This window comes from Caretta caretta, chromosome 13, assembly GCF_965140235.1.
Source record: "Caretta caretta isolate rCarCar2 chromosome 13, rCarCar1.hap1, whole genome shotgun sequence".
NCBI classification, from domain to species: domain Eukaryota; kingdom Metazoa; phylum Chordata; order Testudines; family Cheloniidae; genus Caretta; species Caretta caretta.
The window spans coordinates 26776996-26796445 of record NC_134218.1 but is presented as its reverse complement, the minus strand read 5'-3'; the positions used below and the strand labels follow the sequence as shown (position 1 = coordinate 26796445).

General features: G+C 42.0%; 1 protein-coding gene across 5 annotated transcripts in view; it reads left to right on the top strand.

The window, feature by feature from the left end:
• The first annotated feature begins 1332 nt into the window (after positions 1-1332).
• Positions 1333-19450, top strand: part of ITCH (itchy E3 ubiquitin protein ligase) — a 124190-nt gene continuing 106072 nt past the window's right edge. For 2 of the 5 annotated variants that reach the window (XM_075118840.1, XM_048819708.2), the window contains exon 1: positions 1333-1425. The gene's annotated coding sequence lies outside the window, so the exon portion shown is untranslated. Of the gene's footprint in view, positions 1426-2973; positions 3035-16471; positions 16599-17139; positions 17268-19450 lie in introns of all 5 variants that reach the window. The other 3 variants (XM_075118837.1, XM_075118836.1, XM_075118839.1) reach the window with 3 other exon arrangements.

Here is a 19450-nt window from a genome sequence, read left to right as displayed (position 1 = left end):
ATTAGTTCATAAAAAAGGATTCTACAGTACTTTTAATTGACAGTCTTGTTGGTGCTCTCAGCAGAAGTCCAGGATTGATCATACCATTTTGGAGACTGAACTATTCTCTCACTCTTCTGCCTTGTTTACACTCTCAGCTGTCTTAAAATTTTCCATGATTGCACTACCAATGGTGCATCTCCATGGGCAGCAGTAATGCAGTCAGTCCATCGGTGTTTTAACTACTGTGCTCCAAACAGAATTAGACAACACAGTCTAAACGTCAGCAATGCTCCCACTGGATCTAACGCAGTGGGGGGAATGTGAGTGTAGACATAGCCATAGAGACAACTCACTTCTCCAGGGGAAGGTTGTGGTACAGTAGGCAGTGTCTGGGAAGGCTGCCCTGCTTCCCTCCTTCTGTAACAGATCTGTGAATGAAAAGGACTTCAGTCTTCAGCGCTCTAAATGCATTTTATTAATTCTTTCTAATGAGGTACACAGATCCATGCAGAACAGAAATCTCTTTTTGAAACTGTATCATTGTGTTTCTAGCTCCAATCTAAGGTCCCCAGTGCTGCTATATTTTTATACTGGAGCTGGCTGGAGCAGCACACTTGAAATCTCTAATGCAATCTTACTATTTTTATTATTGTTTACAGCAGCATCTAGAAGCCCCAATTCAAGCTAGATTCTGCACATATATTGTTATAGAGACCACCTTAAGCACCTTGCCAAAAATCGAACCAGATGGCACTTGATTTGCAAGAAGGCCACGTTCCTTTGAGATTTGCCATTATGAAGACGGATTGCGCCTTCAGAGATAAAAAATGGAATCCTTCAATGCCACTTTTCACAGAATAACCGTACTCTAGCTTCTCCGTATGAAAAGTGTTCAAAGCACTTCTAAACATGCCCATAGCCCCCTCCCACCAGATTCCTGTCTCTGAAGACCCCACTGCCCACACAGAGCCCCCCCAGGATCGCTGTCCGGGAGTCCCCACAGCCCACACAGAGCCCCCCATAATCGCTGCCCGGGGGTCCCCAATGCCCACACAGAGCCCCTCCTCCAGGATCCCTCACTGCCCAAATAGAGGCCCCCAGGATCCCTGTCTGGGGGTGCCCACGGCTCGGCCCCTTCCCGCCCCCTGAGGGAGCCAAGTCAACGCCCAAATCCCAATAGAGGCGAAACACCCCCGCCCCTACAACGGGCCCGGGCCCAGGCCGCGGCCTAGGAGCCGCCCCGCCCCCTCCACGCGCATGCGTAGGGCCCGCGGGGCACGCTGGGAGTTATAGTTTTCGCCCGCCTCCACCTCTCGCCGCCGTCGCTGACTCTGCGCATGCGGATTGTCCACCCGACTTTGCGAAGTCGCTGGCTGAGGTTGGGCTCGGACGGGCTGCCATCTTGGCGGAAGGCTTGGGGAGCTGGCACCGCCGCCCTGACCGGTAAGGAGCCCACCGCGGCGGGAGGTGGCAGCGGAGAAGAGACTGTATCCCTCCCGGTCTCCCCTCGAAGTGGCGCGTCGGCTCCGCCGTCGGAGAGGGGCTCGGGGGTGGGGCAGGCCTGGCCCGGGGGAGCCGCCGCCCCCTCTCCGGGGGTCACAACATGTGCAGTCGGGGAGGGGGGAGGCATTTCGCTCCTTGCCCCGTGGGGGCAGCCCCCAGACCGGCTTCCCGCAGGACGTCTGGTCACAACCCCTCCCCCGTCCTGACCAGTCCCCTCTGGCTGCCAGAGAGCCCTGATCGCTGGCCACAGCCCCCTCTGGCTACCAGAGCCAATGCTCTGACCACCGCCCTCTCCCTGTCCACCCACCAGCCTCCTCTGGCTGCCAGAGCCCTGATCGCTGGCCACAGGCCCGCCCCCAACCAGCCCCCTCTGGCTACCAGAGCCAGTGCTCTGACCACCTCCCTCTCCCTGTCCACCCACCAGCCCCCTCTGGCTGCCAGACCCCAGAGCCCTGATCGTTGGCCACAGGCCCGCCCCCAACCAGCCCCCTCTGGCTACCAGAGCCAGTGCTCTGACCACCTCCCTCTCCCTGTCCACCCACCAGCCTCCTCTGGCTGCCAGACCCCAGAGCCCTGATCGCTGGCCACAGGCCCGCCCCCAACCAGCCCCCTCTGGCTACCAGAGCCAGTGCTCTGACCACCGCCCTCTCCCTGTCCACCCACCAGCCTCCTCTGGCTGCCAGACCCCAGAGCCCTGATCGCTGGCCACAGGCCCGCCCCCAACCAGCCCCCTCTGGCTACCAGAGCCAGTGCTCTGACCACCTCCCTCTCCCTGTCCACCCACCAGCCTCCTCTGGCTGCCAGACCCCAGAGCCCTGATCGTTGGCCACAGGCCCGCCCCCAACCAGCCCCCTCTGGCTACCAGAGCCCTGATCGCTGGCCACAGCCCCCTCTGGCTACCAGAGCCAATGCTCTGACCACCGCCCTCTCCCTGTCCACCCACCAGCCCCCTCTGGCTGCCAGACCCCAGAGCCCTGATCGCTGGCCACAGGCCCGCCCCTAACCAGCCCCCTCTGGCTGCCAGATCCAGTGCTTTGACTACAGCCCTCTCCCTGTCTTGCCACCCCTGTGACCAGCCCCCTCTGGGTGCTAGACTGCGGTGCTCTGATCTCTGGCCACAGCCCCGTCTCCAACCAGCCACTCCAGCTGCTAAACCCTAGTGCCCTGACCTCTGGCGACAGCCCCAACCACAACCAGCCTCCTCTGGCTCTGACCAGTGCTCTGACCACAGACCTCTCCCTGTTCACCCACCAGCCCACTCTGGCTGCTAGACCCCAGTGCCCTGACCTGTGGCCACATAGCACAGTCCTGTCCTGGGGGTGTTCATAGACTGCTGAGTGGTTCTGCATGATTTGCCAGCCCTGGGGGGTTTCCCTCCTCTTCTGGGTTCCTCTCTCCCACAGGATGCCCATTTTATTGAGACCCTCCAGGTGTTTGGCTTGCGTGAACTGATAATTTATTCCCTCCAACTCATTCCTCTCAATTCAGTAATCCTCTAGCTCAGCCCCTTCCCCAGATCTTTGACTACTAGTGCCTCCACTCTATCCTGGTAAGTCTTGCTAGAGCCTCTTTTGCTGCAGCAATCTAACCCGCGTTTACTTGCTTTGTCCTATAAAAAAAATGTAGTGTCGTAAAGTAATGGTCCAAAACATTAAAGCATAAGTGAGTGTAACTGCAATGTGTGTGGTTATTACTATACAGTAATGTAGTATCTTTAATAAGTAAAGTCATTCTAGAATGGCGGCATCGGTGCCTTCACTTTTAGTCTGGAAACATGGATGGGTCTTTGTTACTTAACCCTCCAGTATCTAAATGTGCACCACTGATCTTGTGTGACAACAAAATGTAGGTAGAGGAAGGTTGAAATGATGTGGGAGTCATTATTTAACTGGGTCTGAAATTTTCTGCCACCTGCTTTTCAGGATTTAACTTGTTTTGATAGCTATAATTTAAAATAGGAAAGACAACGCCAGATTGTGAGAGGCAGAAGTAGCATAGGTGTAGAATAAGGGGCCTACCTTGTAATTTGGTATAGTTAGAGACATCCGTTACTCTTTGAATTGGCAAAAGCCTCTCAGCAGAAACTAACTTTTATTGAATCCAAGAAATTAGAGATGGGAAAGGTCTTTTAGGTCATCTTTTCCATTCCTTTGGCTAATACTGGATTGTTTCTTAGAGTGTTTCCCATTATTTTGTCCAGTCTTTATTACTCCGTATCTTCCTCCATTTCCCTTTTACTGGGGGTAATCTTGCCTAATAAATGTAAAGGGCAGTCTAGAAGTAATGAAGGAATTAAGGCAGATTGAACCACTGCTGGTTTGCACTACTTGAAAAACAGGCTTAGAAATTTAGGAATAAAGTCCCACCTTGGCTCCGTCTTCCTGTTCAGATCTCATTGAGGGTGAGACTAAAAAATTGCTTGAAGGCAGTCAATCAGGTTATGCTCTCTCTTCCAGCTGTGAAAGTTGAGAGCTGTTCTACTGACTTAATTGTGGTTACATTGGTTTGTGCTGCTGTAAAAGAGCCAAACACATTCTAGTTTGTGTTCTTAGTTGCAGTTTGACAGTTTTAACCGTCTCTGTGAATAAGTTCACTTCCAAGTTATCATCAGAATAATATCTGCATTATGATTCAAAGTGAATTTTTTCTTACATCTTTTAAACAAAGATATGGTATAGTAGGTATGAAAGAAGTTGAACTGATGGAGTGGAAAATAACTGAGGCTTCTGAATACTAAGTTTGAAAGCTCCTTACAGATTAAACAGTTATCACAGTGTTTAAAGGTGGAGGGAGAGTGGGGGGAGATTATTTATATGAATAAAACTGTTAAGCAATATAGTTTCTGTTTTCTTCTCTCCTGTTTAGGTATTTATATTCTAATTGTTCATGGTTAAGCAGCCATGGGAATTGAGATTTATTTCCTTGTTTTAGAGATTAGACATCTTTCCCAACGTTTTAAAAGAAGAGATGGGATAACAGGCATTACCGAATGTAGTTTAAGAATTACATGCTTTAAAATATGTCAGGAGTCTGCTTTTGGTTTTAAATCTACCATTCCATTTTCTAGGAAAGTTTAAACTAAAATAATTCCAAAAATAAATGATCCATTTCTCATGAGGCCTACAAAATCCATTTGTTTTTTTTCCATCTTCTGACTCATCCAATGGTTAATCGACAAACGCTTCACAGAGATGTGTTGATATCAATTAGCAATGTTAGTGCCCAGACAAATATATTTTATATGAATGGATTATAATGCAGTTAATTTGTTAAATAACACTATTCATGTTAACTTAAACCATCTGTTAAAATGTCTCACATGCTGGTAGTATACAAACAATAAATAATTCCACTTTCATTCAAAACAAATGAGGAAAACAATGTGTATAAAAGAATAAACTGAAAACGATAATAATCTAGCGTATATATGTGCTATAAACTACACTATGGACATTGTGCTTCTAAGTTTGCTTCTCCAGTTCTGTGCTTTTTTCATGCTAGATTTGTAAGTCTGCTGGTCTGATTATCTTTGTGATAGATGATTGTAGTTTGTGTGCCCTCACACTTCAAAAGGGAGTGACATTTAGCACAGCACATGTACATGTAGCTGGGAGAAGAACATTTACAGCTGCTTACTGTAAATGAGCTTTGCCCACATACAGAAGGATTATGATGTGCATGCTTGCTCCAGAAGGCAAAATAGGATGTAATCACAGTTTGCTTATCTATCTTGGAAGTGTTGTTTCTGTTTTTCCAATGTCTGCCACAGAATCAAGCAAATGTGTTGGGGTTGTTTTGTTTTTTTAAAGGTTCCAGACAGTCCATCTGTTTGGCATCGTTCATTTGGCTGTGTTTCAGGCATCTGAACTAATTTGGTGCCCACTTTTGGGAAAAGAAAGGGTAGTCTGCATCCTACTTTTCTTCCTTCTAGAGAAGAAAGTAAATAATCTTGCTTCTTTGTGTAGTGTTTAGAACTTGGGTTGCAGAGGAGAGTTCTTGCCATGTCAAAGGCCTCCAAAGGGATTGTTTTATTTCCTTTAAATCTATATTGAACAATCTGTGATTTTTTTCAGAAAGACTCACTGTAAACTGGAAAAGAAACCTTTGAAAACCTGCAAATGAGGTTCCCATTCTTGGAAAATTTCTTATTACCAAGCTCTATACAAACTTTTTAAAACCTCTGACATTTTTCCTTTAAACTCTTAAATTATAAATGGAATTTCTACACTAACAGTAGTTAGTTCACAGAACACACTAATAAAAATATTGAGGACATAGATTTTCTCTGAGGAAACATGATATGGGGACATTGACATTGGTTATTCTAACTATTTAAACAAGCTTACAATGCTAATATGGAATTTTGGAATGTTCACAAGTAGGGTATTTTCTTCCAGTTCTTTTGTCTAGAAACACTACGAGCTTCTTCCTCACACCTATTTGAGCTGTTCCAAAATGTATAACTAGGATGTGTCTGTTGCCTTGTACATGAATAGAGTTGCTAATGTTTGCATTTAAATAGTTGGTCCTGAAACAAGCATCTTTAATACATGTGCTCCAGTCAAGCAGAGGTAGGGCTTGAAAAATTCACCCACCATTTACCATCGTGAAATGGGGGAAAAGAGTAAATGTGCCTTTTCTTTTCCATTGGTTGAGCAGAACTAGGAAGTGGGGCATCAAATTTGAAGCCTGACCCATTAGCCAGAACATTATATGAAAGCAGACACTTCTGAGCAGGATCCATTGACACCATCCTGTTAAATTTTTTTTACTGCTTTCCTCTTTGTCAGCGGTTAGAAGTTGAAGGGAAGTCTGAGCATCTCACCAAGAGGTTCCACTTGCATCTCACTGTTTTTCATTTCTCATTTGTATTGGTTTCTGGCTAATGGATGTCTAGTAAATTTTTAAGCCCTGGACTAAGGAAAGATAGCCTGCCCTGTGTTTCAAAAGGCCTTGAATGTGGAGGGCATGGGAAAAAGGAGCACTCCCGCTCAAATTCCTTAATCTGGTTATCATCTATTCTATGAATTTGATTAAATTGATAGCCATACAAAATGAACCTTTATCATCAAGAATATTTAGAATTTGTGAATATCTCAGAGAATTAGCAATTTATTTTAAATAAACTGAAGTATTGAGACAGGCTGCTTGTGATTGCTCCTGGGTCAAAAGTCTGTCACAGGACTTATATCCTGGCTATTATGATTACTGAGTGACTTTGGGGCAAGTCACTTATAGCTTCTGCATGGTTGTATCTCAGAACTGAGAATGTGGCTTTGAGCTGCTAACGGAGCAACTAAGGTTTGAGCTTTGTTCCTTCAGCTTCTTTCACTTTATTAGATAGAAAGTGAGCTGCAGACTGGTAAATCGGCATAAACAGCACACATGAGATGTTGGTGAACTTCCTTTGAGAGAGTTCATTTCATTAAAACCCTTGGACATATTTGTGTCTGTGTCCAGCCCTTGTGGCAGTTCTTGTTCTCAGTTTTTTCAAAGAAAAACTTCTTAAGTATGTTCTGATAACCATTTCTCCTGGTTGGCAGTCGGGGTAACTGAGAATCCAAAAATTGGGCATGCTGGTTTGGTCATTTTTAAACATGTAAAGCTTTAAACCAGCTAGACCATGGTGCCTCAGACTCTGCTTCTCTGCCTTGGTAATATTACTGCAACAGTGGAGATCTGAGGAACATGAGCTAGCAATCCCCTGGTTTATTTACAAGGGGCCTTGACAGATTTTTCTTGGTGAGGAGTCCTCAACTGTGAAATCTGTTTCTCACCTTGGTTAGTCAGGGCCTTAATCTGTTGACCTCAGGTCCCATTGGAAGTTTCTCTCTTTCTCACAGGGCTTTTCTGTACAGTCTGTACTGCTATAACTATATTGGTTTGGAAACTGACATAGTTGAAGTGGTATAACCCCCTCATGTGGACACAGTTATTCTGGTATAAAGGTGCTTATATTGATCTAGTTTAGTTATACCAATATAGCTTTGCCCACACTAGGGGAGTGTACTGCTTTAATGTTTTAGAAACCAGCATAGTTAAAGTGGTACAAAAACTATGTGTAAACAAGTCTTCAGGTTTATCTTTGGGCTGGATAGTATGAATAAGTGGCTGGCTGGGGGTGTGAGCCTTGTGAGGGGAATCAGATCGGATTGGAAGAGATGTTTTTTTCCATAGGTCCAAATTGTTTGTTTTGTGTATGCATCCAGGTTACTGGATGACACATTTTTAAACAACCAAAATAAAATAACATTATTTATTTGTATTCATTGGAATGTACATAGGGTATGCCTTGTGTATATATATCCTGTAACCATTATCTCTCTGATCAGTGTCCACTTCCTCCTACTTAGTACTCAGGCACTGTTCATGTTGCTGAGCATTTTTCACACACTTCTCCGTGGTATACAGAACCCTTTCTGAACAGGTGCTTAGTAAACCCTGTGTGCTGAGCATTTTGGCCCTCTGCACTTTCCCTGAACCCTCTCTGTCTATTTCCACACCTAAGAGTGTTGCAAATTTATTAGTTAATCTGTGCTTTGAAGATAGAAAATGCTAAATAGTATTAATATGTACAATTGGCTGTTAGCTGACTTTTAAATGTAATAAAACTTTGACTTACTATTTTAAAGTTGTACTTATTGCATTTTATTTTTTAAAAGTTCCATTGGTGTATCTTGCCTTTGAATTTAAAAAAAAAAGTGTAAAAGGGGTTAACCAGACCCTTTTTATATCCCCCAAAAGCATATTCCATAAATGTGTCACTCAAAACACAAGCTTTTTATCTAGATAATCTTCCCTCAATATGTTTTCAAGTCTACCTTCTGTTTAGGGAAGGAGGAAGCAAATATTCTTATCTGTAGATATGTGTATTCCAGATATTAAGAGCACAGTGTTTAGTGTAACCTGTATGTGGTTAGCTAATCCATACTATGTGCTAACCTCACTTTTTAAGCCAGTAAGATGGAGTGTTTATTTTTCTGTTTTTATATATCATACCACACAGCATCAAATTCATATATAAGTGAATTCCTTAGAGAGAAATCATTCTAAATAGTTAAGGAAGTGTAAGCATTTAAAACTGTTGCTTCATACACTATTTAGAATGATTTCTCTCTAAGATATTTTTATTTGTACCTCTGTCTGTATTCTGAGATGCAGTAACACAAGGAACGCAATCTGAAAATACTCATCTTAACGTCTTAATTTTAAAAATTGTCCCATTTTTACTTGATGTTTATTATGATTAAATGGAGTTTTTTGAATATTTGACCAAATGTAATGACCGCTATTTATGAAGTTTTTCTTCGTAAGTCTATGAAAGGCCGAGCAGAACAGCTTCACAAAATTAGTTTAAAAACCAGTTTTTTCTCTTTATATGTCAAGATTTATGTTTAGATTTACTAGCACTTGTTAGCTGGGAATCCATGTAGATCATTTAATCAAGTATAATGTTAAATTCTTATATAGGTATTTTTGTTTTAAGGTAGTTTCAAAAGAAGTCTTCAGTGCAAAAACACTACTTTATTTTTTTTTTTAGAAGCATTTTTTGATTTAGAGGATTTTTACAAATTCTCACAGAACGAAATGAGTATCTTATAAACTGGAAAACCCAGAGGAATGGACAAACTTACTCTTGTCTCATGAAAATAATAGAGTGGCGTCTCCAAATAAGTCTTTAAGAAGTAATAAGTCTGATCTTTTTCTAATTTTGACTTTTCCCTATTTTATGAGTGTGGGGCTTAGATTTATTTGCTGTCAGTAAGTGTTCATATTAAAAATCTTGATTGTAAATTTTAGTGCTCTTGAAATGTGTTGGATTTGTAACAATGAAGACTGAAGGCGACTATTCATAGAGCAGGTCCAGCTTGGCAGGAGTGGCACAAGTTTTCACACAGTACCCTGCCAGTATTCTTCAACTCTGGTTTGGAGGGAACACCCTTAGAGATTAGGGGCTTTGTCTCCATGTTTGCTTAATCCTTTCTCCTCTTCTGAGACTACAAAAGGATGCCAGTTGCGGTGAAGGGATTTGTAAACACGTGTCCACTGGGAGCTTAACTGAGATTGTCAAATCATAGCTAAGGCTGTATTATTATGGTTGTTGAATTGAACAGAAAGTATGCATCTTACTTTGATTTCTATCTACAAAATGTACCTGTCCATAACAGCAATAGGTGCCTACATTTGCTGTGGAAAAATATGCAATTTAAAAAATGAGATTCAACTTTCTGCCACATTTTCACTTACTGTACGCAAAGAGTACCTTTAGGTGCATATGTGATTAGATGACCAATTTCACTGAAGCAGGAGTGCAGGTGCCTGTAGCTGGAGACAGCTGACTTGCTCTTGGACTCTTTGGCTCTGTCTTCATTAGGAAAAAAGATGTGGTAGCTAACTCAAGGTAAAAGTTCTTATGCAGACAAGGCAGTTCATAGTTTTCCTCCGAGTTAGCAGATTGATTTAGACTTTAACTGGCCCTGCAAACTTGTGTGAAAACTGCAAGCTATTTTCACTAGGATTTTAGCTTGTATTCAGAACACACTTTTTCCACCCTAGTGAAGGTGTGTCTTAGGCTATATCTACACTAGCACTTTTGTCAATAAAAATTTTGTTGGTCAGGGGGTGTGAAAAAACACACGCCTGACCGACATAAGCTTCACCAACAAGTGCTGGTGTGGACAGTGCTATGTCTGTGGGAAACATTCACCTGTCGTCATAGCTACCGCTGCGTGGTGGTGGTGGTGGTTTAATTATGCTGATAGAAAAGCTCTCCCCCATTGGAATAGAGTGGCTATATGGGAGACCTTACAGTGGTACAGCAGCAGCCCTACAGCTACAGATCTTGTGCCACTGTAAGATCTGTAGTGTAGCCATAGCCTTAGGCTGCTCTTGCAGACCAGATCATTCAGAGCAGTAGGGAGAGAAGGCACAAGAAAATAAAGGAGTTTGGGAGATAGAAGGCCAACAAAACTGGGCTGTGTTTTGGGAGGAGGGCCAGTCTGCATTCCTCTTGTGTACATCTCCCTTCCCCATGTATTATTCTTAGTAGTTTAGTCTTTAGTGCAGGTTCCTTATTTCAGCTGTCTGAATGGGGCTAAAGCACTCACTAATAGGAAAAAGGGGAGAAAACATCAAATTGAGGAAGATGATCTGGCCCTCCAATTCACTAGTGAAAACAGTGCCATTAAGACAAAAAACTCCCAATATGCTAAAAAGTGAATGGAAACTCTCTGGGTTTTCGTCTAGTAATTTACAATGTATGGTTTAGTCAGTATGGACCATTTATCATCTTTCTCCTCTACTCAAAAATGGATGAAGTTTTCATAATCTAAATATGTAGAAAAACTTATCCTGGTAGACAGACAGTTGGTGCATTCTTTTAATTAATTGCCAAATAGAATTGTTAGCAAGAAGTTAATATTCATTTTTTCTGAACCTGTTATGGATCTTTATTTCTGCAGTAATTAAAATTTGAACAGTTAATATCCCATTTTCTAATTTCCTGCTAGTACAAAAAATGGAGTACATACAAATTAAAACATACTTGGAATTAAACAAATCTGTTAATTAATGAAAAACTTCAGATGCTTCCTACCTTCATGAAATAAGTGAGACTGTTTTCTTTGGCAATAAGTGCCATTTTTATGGATCAGAATGGCAAACTTCCAGAGCAACATTACATCTAACATTTTAAAGTATCGGTTCTCAACCCTAGGATGCTTGTGGCCCAATCAGCACACAGCTAAGGTGGCCACAAACTGTCTACGTATCATTGTATAGGCAAAAAATATTTACAAATATATCCCCAAGTTGGTGGGTTTTGCATAGGTGGAGAGAGATGCTCCAATTTAACGGAATTTCTTTGCTTTTTTGACATTTCACATCCTATCCTTAACATAATTTATTCTGTACTTCCTCTTCTATAACTCTAATCCTCCTGCCCTGCAATCAGATAGAGCAAATTCCTGGTTATTTACAAGTTAAATTAAAAACAGCAGAAGCAAATAAAGTTTACAGCTAACATTTTCAAAAGTCCCCAAGTGATTTAGCAGACTCAAGGTTTGTCTACACAGGAAAGTTTTACAAATTGTAGTGATATGGTTATGGCCATATAACCTCCTGGGTAGCCATGTATTATGGTATGAACACCATTTTTCAGTTTAGTGTATGTAAAAAGACACTCATACTGGAATAAGACTGTCAACAAAGGGAGTTACACCGGTATAACTGGTAAAACTTTCCCATGTAGACAAGGCTCAAGTCAGGTGCTTTTGTAAACTTTATCCTAGGACTTGTTTTGAAATGGTCAAGGATCTGTGAGTGCCTAATATACCATAGAAAGAACTTTGTAAAGTTGTCAAAATAAATCATCACTACATTTTGGAAAGTTCCTCCAATAGGACCCAGTCCTGAAGATAGCTTTGTCCTATGTTGGTACTGGCTCTGTAGACCAATAGTGCAAATCCTGTGGCAATTAGTGGACTTAAGCAAAAATGAGCTGATGATTTAATCTTTTAAAGCTAATTTAATATATTTAATTTGTCTCATTTTAGCCAAGTGATGCAATTATTTTATTAAATAAAAAATAGATGGAATAGCAAAAATGCAAAGGGAAGATTGGTCATTCTTCAAAGCAATTAAAGATACTGTACTTAGTGATGAGTGACTGAAAATCATGGCTGACTGGTGGGCAGGGTGTAGCTATGGCCTTGTGTGGGTGAGGCTGGGTTTCTTTTGAGAGCTCTGTGTAGAGCTGGGTGAACAGAGGTGTGTATGAACAATTAGTGATGATGAAAGGGTAGAGCAGAGGCAAGTATAAAGGCATGTATCTAACCAAAGTTTGAGCAGTAAATAGGAAGAGAAGATAATAGTGCTTTGGAGGGATAACAGAATCAAACACGCATACCGTACTACACTTACCATAATTAATGAAGGAATATGTTTCTTGTTTTAAGGCTTTTTGTTTGAAAGCTGTATCTGAAGGGTGTGTGAAAGCAGAGGTGGTTGACCTGTGTATTTTTCTGCGTTTGTGTGTGTATTAACATTCTCTAAATTGGTAAGTATTTTTGCAGTAAATTAAACGGTCACACAAAATACAAACCCAGCAGCTTTTCCTCACCCAAATACACAAATTAACAAGTCAGATTTATTCAAACTCAAGCAGTACCCCCCATCTCATGTGCAAGTGCCAGCCTTTATTATGCCCCTCCCTCACCAAAAGGCTGGGTAAACAAAGAGGCCTTACAGTGTCATGCAAGTTAATGGTCTCAAGCTGTTTGAAGTAGAAAACTCAATGCAACCTTAATTATGGAGCCATTCGTGCACCTCCATAATAACTGATTGGTTGAGCTGAAGCATGCATCAAGACCTGTGAATGAGTGCACTCTGAGTATGTTTTCAGTGTAGAGTTAACATGGGTGATCAGCACCTGCGTCTGAGCATCCAGGTTAACCTAGCCTGGGTGTGAGTAGCTATACTGAAAAAGCCATGTTTGAATTACTGCCTCCTCACTGGTGCTGCATTCACTTGTGTGGACTGCTAGGACTTTTGGGGGCATATCTCTTGCTTCTTCATGCTGCAGTAAATTGAGCTACTCTGCTTATTTCTCAGTGACTTGTAGGAGAGCTTGTCTGTCCTTATGAGCACATGGGAGAAATTTTGTGAAGCCATTGGATGATGGTTATCGGCACTCAAATGGTCTAGCCTGTGCCCTCACTGCAAAGTGGGCGGGGATTACAAGCCTGAACCCCAGAATGGGCCAACTAGCTCAGACTAAAAGCACCACTAAACTCTCAATGGAGGCTTTTGGGGGTAGGAGAGAGCTGGATTAGGGGCAACACGCAAGTAAGAGATTGGGTTGACTATACAGTGGAGACCTACCCTGTGTGTGAGAAACAATTGGAGCAGTTCCACGAGGTAGAAGCACCTAGACACTGACAAGTAATAAAAAGTGAAGACATCTTTTTGAGTAAAAAACGTCAACCATGACACCAAAGGACTCTTCAGAGAACAGATTGTGCAGCTTGTCTGTAATCTTAAGGAGTATTATATAAAAATTGTATATGGTTCCTTTTTAAGTACAGGCGTGCTACATGTGCATGGTGACTTTTTTTTAGAGGGACTTGCAGCTGTTGAAGTCACTGGGCTTGTCCAGTGGGGACAGTATGTATAATGATACTGATCTCCTATGTTAAAGCACTTTGAGATCTGTGGATGAAAACCACTATATAAGAACTAGATGCTATTAGTGTGTTCTAGAGATTTTTACTTCAGGTTAATTGATAGTTAACTTGAGATTGTAAACACTTCTGGGAAGGCTAGTTTGGACGCTACACATTTGATTGAAGCTACAAATGTTTGCTGATCCTTATGGTAAAAAAACAATCCATTAACTTGGGATAAAAAAGCATAGTGTAGATGTGCCCATTGGAATTGAATGCAAGCCCTGGGACAAACCGAAGAAGCAGAAGAGAAGACACCATCTGGGACCTATTGAGATAATACCTGACATAATTATGGAGCAAGAAGAAATATAGTGGAAGAATAAATAAAATGAGCAGAGAGATCTCTGGAACCTTTAACCTTTATCTTGTTGTATTCTGCTGCTGTGAAGGAGCAGACTGAAGCAACCAAACTCTAATAGTAGCTCAGTTGTGAAAATTAAATTGGAGTCGCTACTTTCCTCCTCTGTTATTTTGATTAGTAACTTCATAGAAGATATAGTGACCCAAGATATAGTGACCAAGATAGACAGCAGGATGCCTGAATAATTGTGACAAGAAGGGTAGATTGTTTCTTAAGAAGTCTCACTAACTAGTGGACATGGAAGCAAACGACACTACAGGGGATTCAGTGATCTCAAGGATGACTTCAAGAATCTGTTGAGAAATAGATATTCGTGTGACACAATCTTAGCCAGTGTTGTTCTAGTGCCTAGTATGAGCAAAGAAAGAAGCCTGATCTCAATGGATGCACCAGGCTGCTGCTGAGAGGATTGGTTTATTAATGAAGCAACTGTTTGGATTAAGTGATATCCCAGCCAGTTAAGAGATAAGTGGTACTTGGGCTACTGTGCTTCTTTTCTTCCTACTCTTTCCATACAGAACCAATGGTTCTCTGGTCCCATTCAGCCCACTTGCTCAGTTTAGATGTGTATAAAATGGGAACATGTTAAGGGGTGGCACAGTATGTCAGGTTGGGGGCGGGGGGAATACAATCTGAAAATTCGCAAGTGTGGAACAGGGCTCGGGGAGGGATTCCAAAACACACATAATGAAGGCACAACAGATTCACGCAAGTAGTAAGACGTGCTCATTGTGGTTTGTGTGGTTTCTAAGAGATCTGAATGTAAAAAGAATCCTGTTCTGGAAATGAAAAATGGTGAGGTAGCTAAACAAGAATATCCAGTTAGGCAAGGCTTCCCATGAAAGAGGAGGGCAGCAAGAAAACAAAATGAGTTAATGCAAGCTGAAGGGCTTTCACAAGTATATTTTTTGGGAAAATTTCTAATAGTAGAAACTAAGCTTGTTAATTCCTGTTTAAAAATCTGCCCAACATGAAAAATGGGGGCAATTTGAAAATAATGGACAAAGTCTTTGTAACAATAGCTATTGTAAAGCAGGTAAAGAAATACTTGAACAATCTGAATATATACAGATAAAAGGTCTGGAGGACAGTATATCCTGCTGTGCCAAAAGAATTGGCCAATAAATTTACTAAACCTCAAGTTAATTTTGAAAAAGCATAATGAGCTGGAGAAGTACCAGAAAGAGTAATCTTGGCAATTACACTCTAATTTTAACTTCAAAACCTGATATAAATATTCATACCATTTTAAAAAAATCACTAAACATATAAAGAATAATGGAACAGTGAGTAACAAGGAGCAGGGGATTGCAAATTTTGTCAGACAAAGTGCTTTCTTAGATAGAACTATAGAATTAGTGGAAGGAGACTTGGTAGATGATATTTGGAATTTCAGTAAAGCTTTTGTTTGTGTTGCATGAAATCGTATTCACAGAATTCATTCTGATTGGCTTGGATATATGAGCACTGTCCTGTAGATTGAAAAATGACCAAGTCTCTACAAAAAAGGTGGTAATAAAACCGCAGTGGAGCTAGTTTTGGATGAGGGCTTGTCTACACTTAAAATGTTACACTTCAGCATAGACACTGTCTACACCAGTCGGAGGGATTTTCCCCATGGCATAGGCAATCCATCTCCCCAAGAGGCGGTAGCTAGGTATCTACCTAGCGCTGTCTACATGAGGACTTAGGTTGACTTAATTATGCCACTCTGAGATATGGATTTTTCACACCTCTGAGCGGTGTAGTTATCCTTCAAGTACAGAACAGGCCTAAATCTGAGGTGTCACAAGGGAGAATCTTATCTATGTGGGAAAAGTGACCGGAATAGCTGTCATTGACCTAATGCTGTAGTGTAGACCATGCCTCAGAGCTATTGTTTTAGGCTGTATTAATCTCCATTGGGTATTCTCTTTGAGCTGAGAACACCTCATTGAGATGAATGGAGACCGCTTAATACCTCTCTGAATCTGCAACTTTGATGTTTGAAGCCCGCCTTGGGCAGCAATCTGAGAATGAATTGTAAAGTTGTGTGTGTTCTGCTGTACTCTGATTACATTTCTCCAAACTAAGAACAGTCAGAAGGTCTTAAAAACTGTTTTTGAAAAGAGAATAAATTACCCCGGGAATTCCCAGTGAGAGGGGAGGGATGATTGGGGCGCAAGAGTAGGTGGTAATAGGGGAAGAGGGGCTTGGGCCTGCAGAAAGGGATGAAGATGTTATGGGGAGGGGATAAATGGGAATGGATAGTAGGGGCTCAGGTAAGGTGGGAGGGGGTGCAGAGGAGAGGAAGGGTTGGAGAATACGAGGGGCAGCCGAGGAAGTGTGATGTCCTGTCAGCCCTGAATTCTGCCTTCTGTGTGTATGCTAGGATCTAGAAGTGCTTTATCTCTCTCTGCAGGAGTATGAGCCCCTTTCCTCGTCTGCTCCATGTTCTGGGATTTGAATGACCCCGCTCTTCTTGAGATTCTGAGTCCCCCTTCCTGCCCCTCCATGTACACAGGAATCTGTGGTGGGAGGGACTGAAGGTAATGCAAACTTAAACATCTGAAACCCAGAAAACAAGTAGTATTCACGTAACTCCTCTTTGAGGTGGGGGGCCTGGCCAGAGTGCCTGGGGGAGGGGTCTGGTTAGCCGCAGAAGGAGGAGCAGACTTAGTGAACCGGTGGCATAGTCGGGGAAGCTTGGCTCAATTCCCTATCAGTAAAATAGGGATAATAGCAATTCCCTGCCTTACAGGGTAGAGGATAAATATCTTAAAGATTGTGTGGTGCTCAGATTCTGTGGTAGTTGGGGCCATATAAGTGCTTAAGATAGATACATAGGTGTGGAATGAATTCTAGGGAAAGAGAGAAGGGACCATGCAGGGAAAGTTGGCTGCACAGGATGTATTGACCACCAACCCGTTGCTGCTTTCATTTGTATCTGAACAAAACTCAATGTGGAAGATAGAATATTTGGATAAAAAGGGCTGGGAGGGAGAGCCACACCTCATTTCTTACAGTATGTGCTGAGGAGCATATTACAAATGGCCAGGTTTTTATATTTTTTGTCCATTACCACAATAGAGATCATTAACAAGGGTCCAGAGCTGTCTGTCTTCCATGTCCAGGTCTTAATACCAAATTGTGTGAGGAGAAGGAAATCTGAGGATTCCTGGAGGTGCCAGAGTTGCTTTAACATCTTCCCAGAAAAGGCAAGTGGAGGGGCATTGATGACTGCATAAATTGTTAACGTCAAGGGTGATTTCTTGAGTGTACATTGAACAGTCTCCATTGAGAGACTTTGGCATTTTGACCTCTTGAAAGGAAAATTGACAACATCTCATTATTAATCCCAGTGTCCTCTCCAGCTAGACTTAACTAATCATAAGGGTCATGAGTTTAATTTATAGGTTGCAGCCCCAGTCCTGCCTAGAGCATCTAAGAGTAAATTTGCTGAAACTCAACAAGAGAAGACTTCACAGTTGTCTCTCTGTCCCCAAAATGGATCCGCTTTCATGGAGCCAGGTTTTGTGTAAATCCAATGAGTATTGTCTGAAAAAGTAGGTAGAAAACTTCTTGTACTAAGAAATGCTTAACTTGCTTCTGCATGAAGACAGGCCAAATTCCCTCTATTAGCAACTGACCTTGATTAATAGAATGAACTGTATGTAGGCTCCCTGTCATTGTTCCTTGGAAAATGGTCTCCTCCTTTGCCCTTCACAGACCACCCCCCATACTTACCTGCATATTGCCAGACTATGGCAGCAACAGCAGCATTTTCAGCCATCATACAGCAACCACCTGAGAGTACGTCTAGACTGCAAAACAACCCCCCAAATCCAGAAAACCCCCAGCAGCAAGTCTGAGCCCAGGTCTACAGACTTGGGCTTGCACGGCAGCACTAAAAGTAGCAGCGTAGGCTTTACCATTCAGGCTGGAGCTCAGGTCTGAGTCCTAGCCCCCTCACTGAGTTTCATAGCCTGAGCTCCAGCCATACCAGCAGTCCTGCGAGCCCGAGTCTATGCAAAGATAGTTTGTGACCTGTTGTGGGAGGAGTGAGGTGCCAACTTTCAAGTGTTCTTTCCACCCCAGAATTGATGTTAGTACTGTCACTGCAGTTGTGCTGAAAATGTAAGTACCTTCATGGAAGCTTTGAATTTAAGTGTTTAAAATTGGTCTCCGCTTTGATTGAATACAATCATTGTGTTGCAGTCTTATTAAAATCATATATTTTTAAGGCTGGAAGGGACCAATATGATCTAGTCCAACCTCCTGAAAAGCAAAAGCCATAGAATTTTGTCCCAATAATTTCTTCATGACTGCAAACATTTTTAATTGGTTGTAGCTGCACAGGGTGCAGTTTAGTTATTCCTCCACCCGTTCCCCACAATGAATTTGACCCTGTGCGGCACTTCAGCATTTGGGCCTGGATTGACAAAATTTGTTTTTTAGTTGTCCTTTCAGAGCTTGTCATTTTGAGTATTGTCCTGGTGAATCAGTTATAACTAGGCTATTCGTGTATGCAGTATTATGTTTTTCTAAATGACTTGCATCATGACGAGGAAACAACTGAAATAAAAATATACATGCAGTAGTCTGTATGTACCCATATGTTCATCCTTTTTACAAAGCTATGATAAATTTTGTATAAAGTATGCCTTGTGAGGTATCATTTGAAAACTCATCATATGCTGAACATTATTGTCCTGGTAAAAGATATGTGGCAACATTGTGTGTGATGTTATAAAATTCTATTCTATAAGACATGTTCCAGATTTAGAAAAGCAGGCACAAACCAGTTCCTCAGAGGCAGAAGGCAAACTGATGTCTTAGCTAGGGGTCAACATAAGCAAATGGACTATCACCTGGGTAAGTGGCCATTCTTTGGCAGAAAGAAGGGTGTGAGCAATACATTTACATCTTGGCAATAGAACAGCTGGAGGTTCCTGTGCAAACAGACTGTGCTGCCTGAACCCCAGCTGAAGATGATTCTCAAAGAAGAGGGAGAGAGAGGAAAAATGAGGAACAGAGGCCCCAGATTACCCCTCTCCCCTCATCTGTACTCATCTGTACTACACTGGAAAGACAAAGGAAGCATCATTGAAGTGGGGCAGGAAGGGTACTGACTGAAATCCAGCCAGGCTGCTGTAAATATATGATGAGAGAAACCTTTTTGCTTTAAATTCATTTAGCTTGTTAAGTTAGGTATTAGTTTGCATTTTAGCTTTTATTTCTTTGTAACCATTTCTGACTTTTATGCCTGATTACTTGTAATCACTTAATCTATCTTTCCGTAGTTAATAAACTTGTTGTTTTATCTGAATCCATTTTGCGATGAGGTTTGTGCATATAATTTTCTATTAATAAAATGATGGATTATGTATGAGCTTGTATT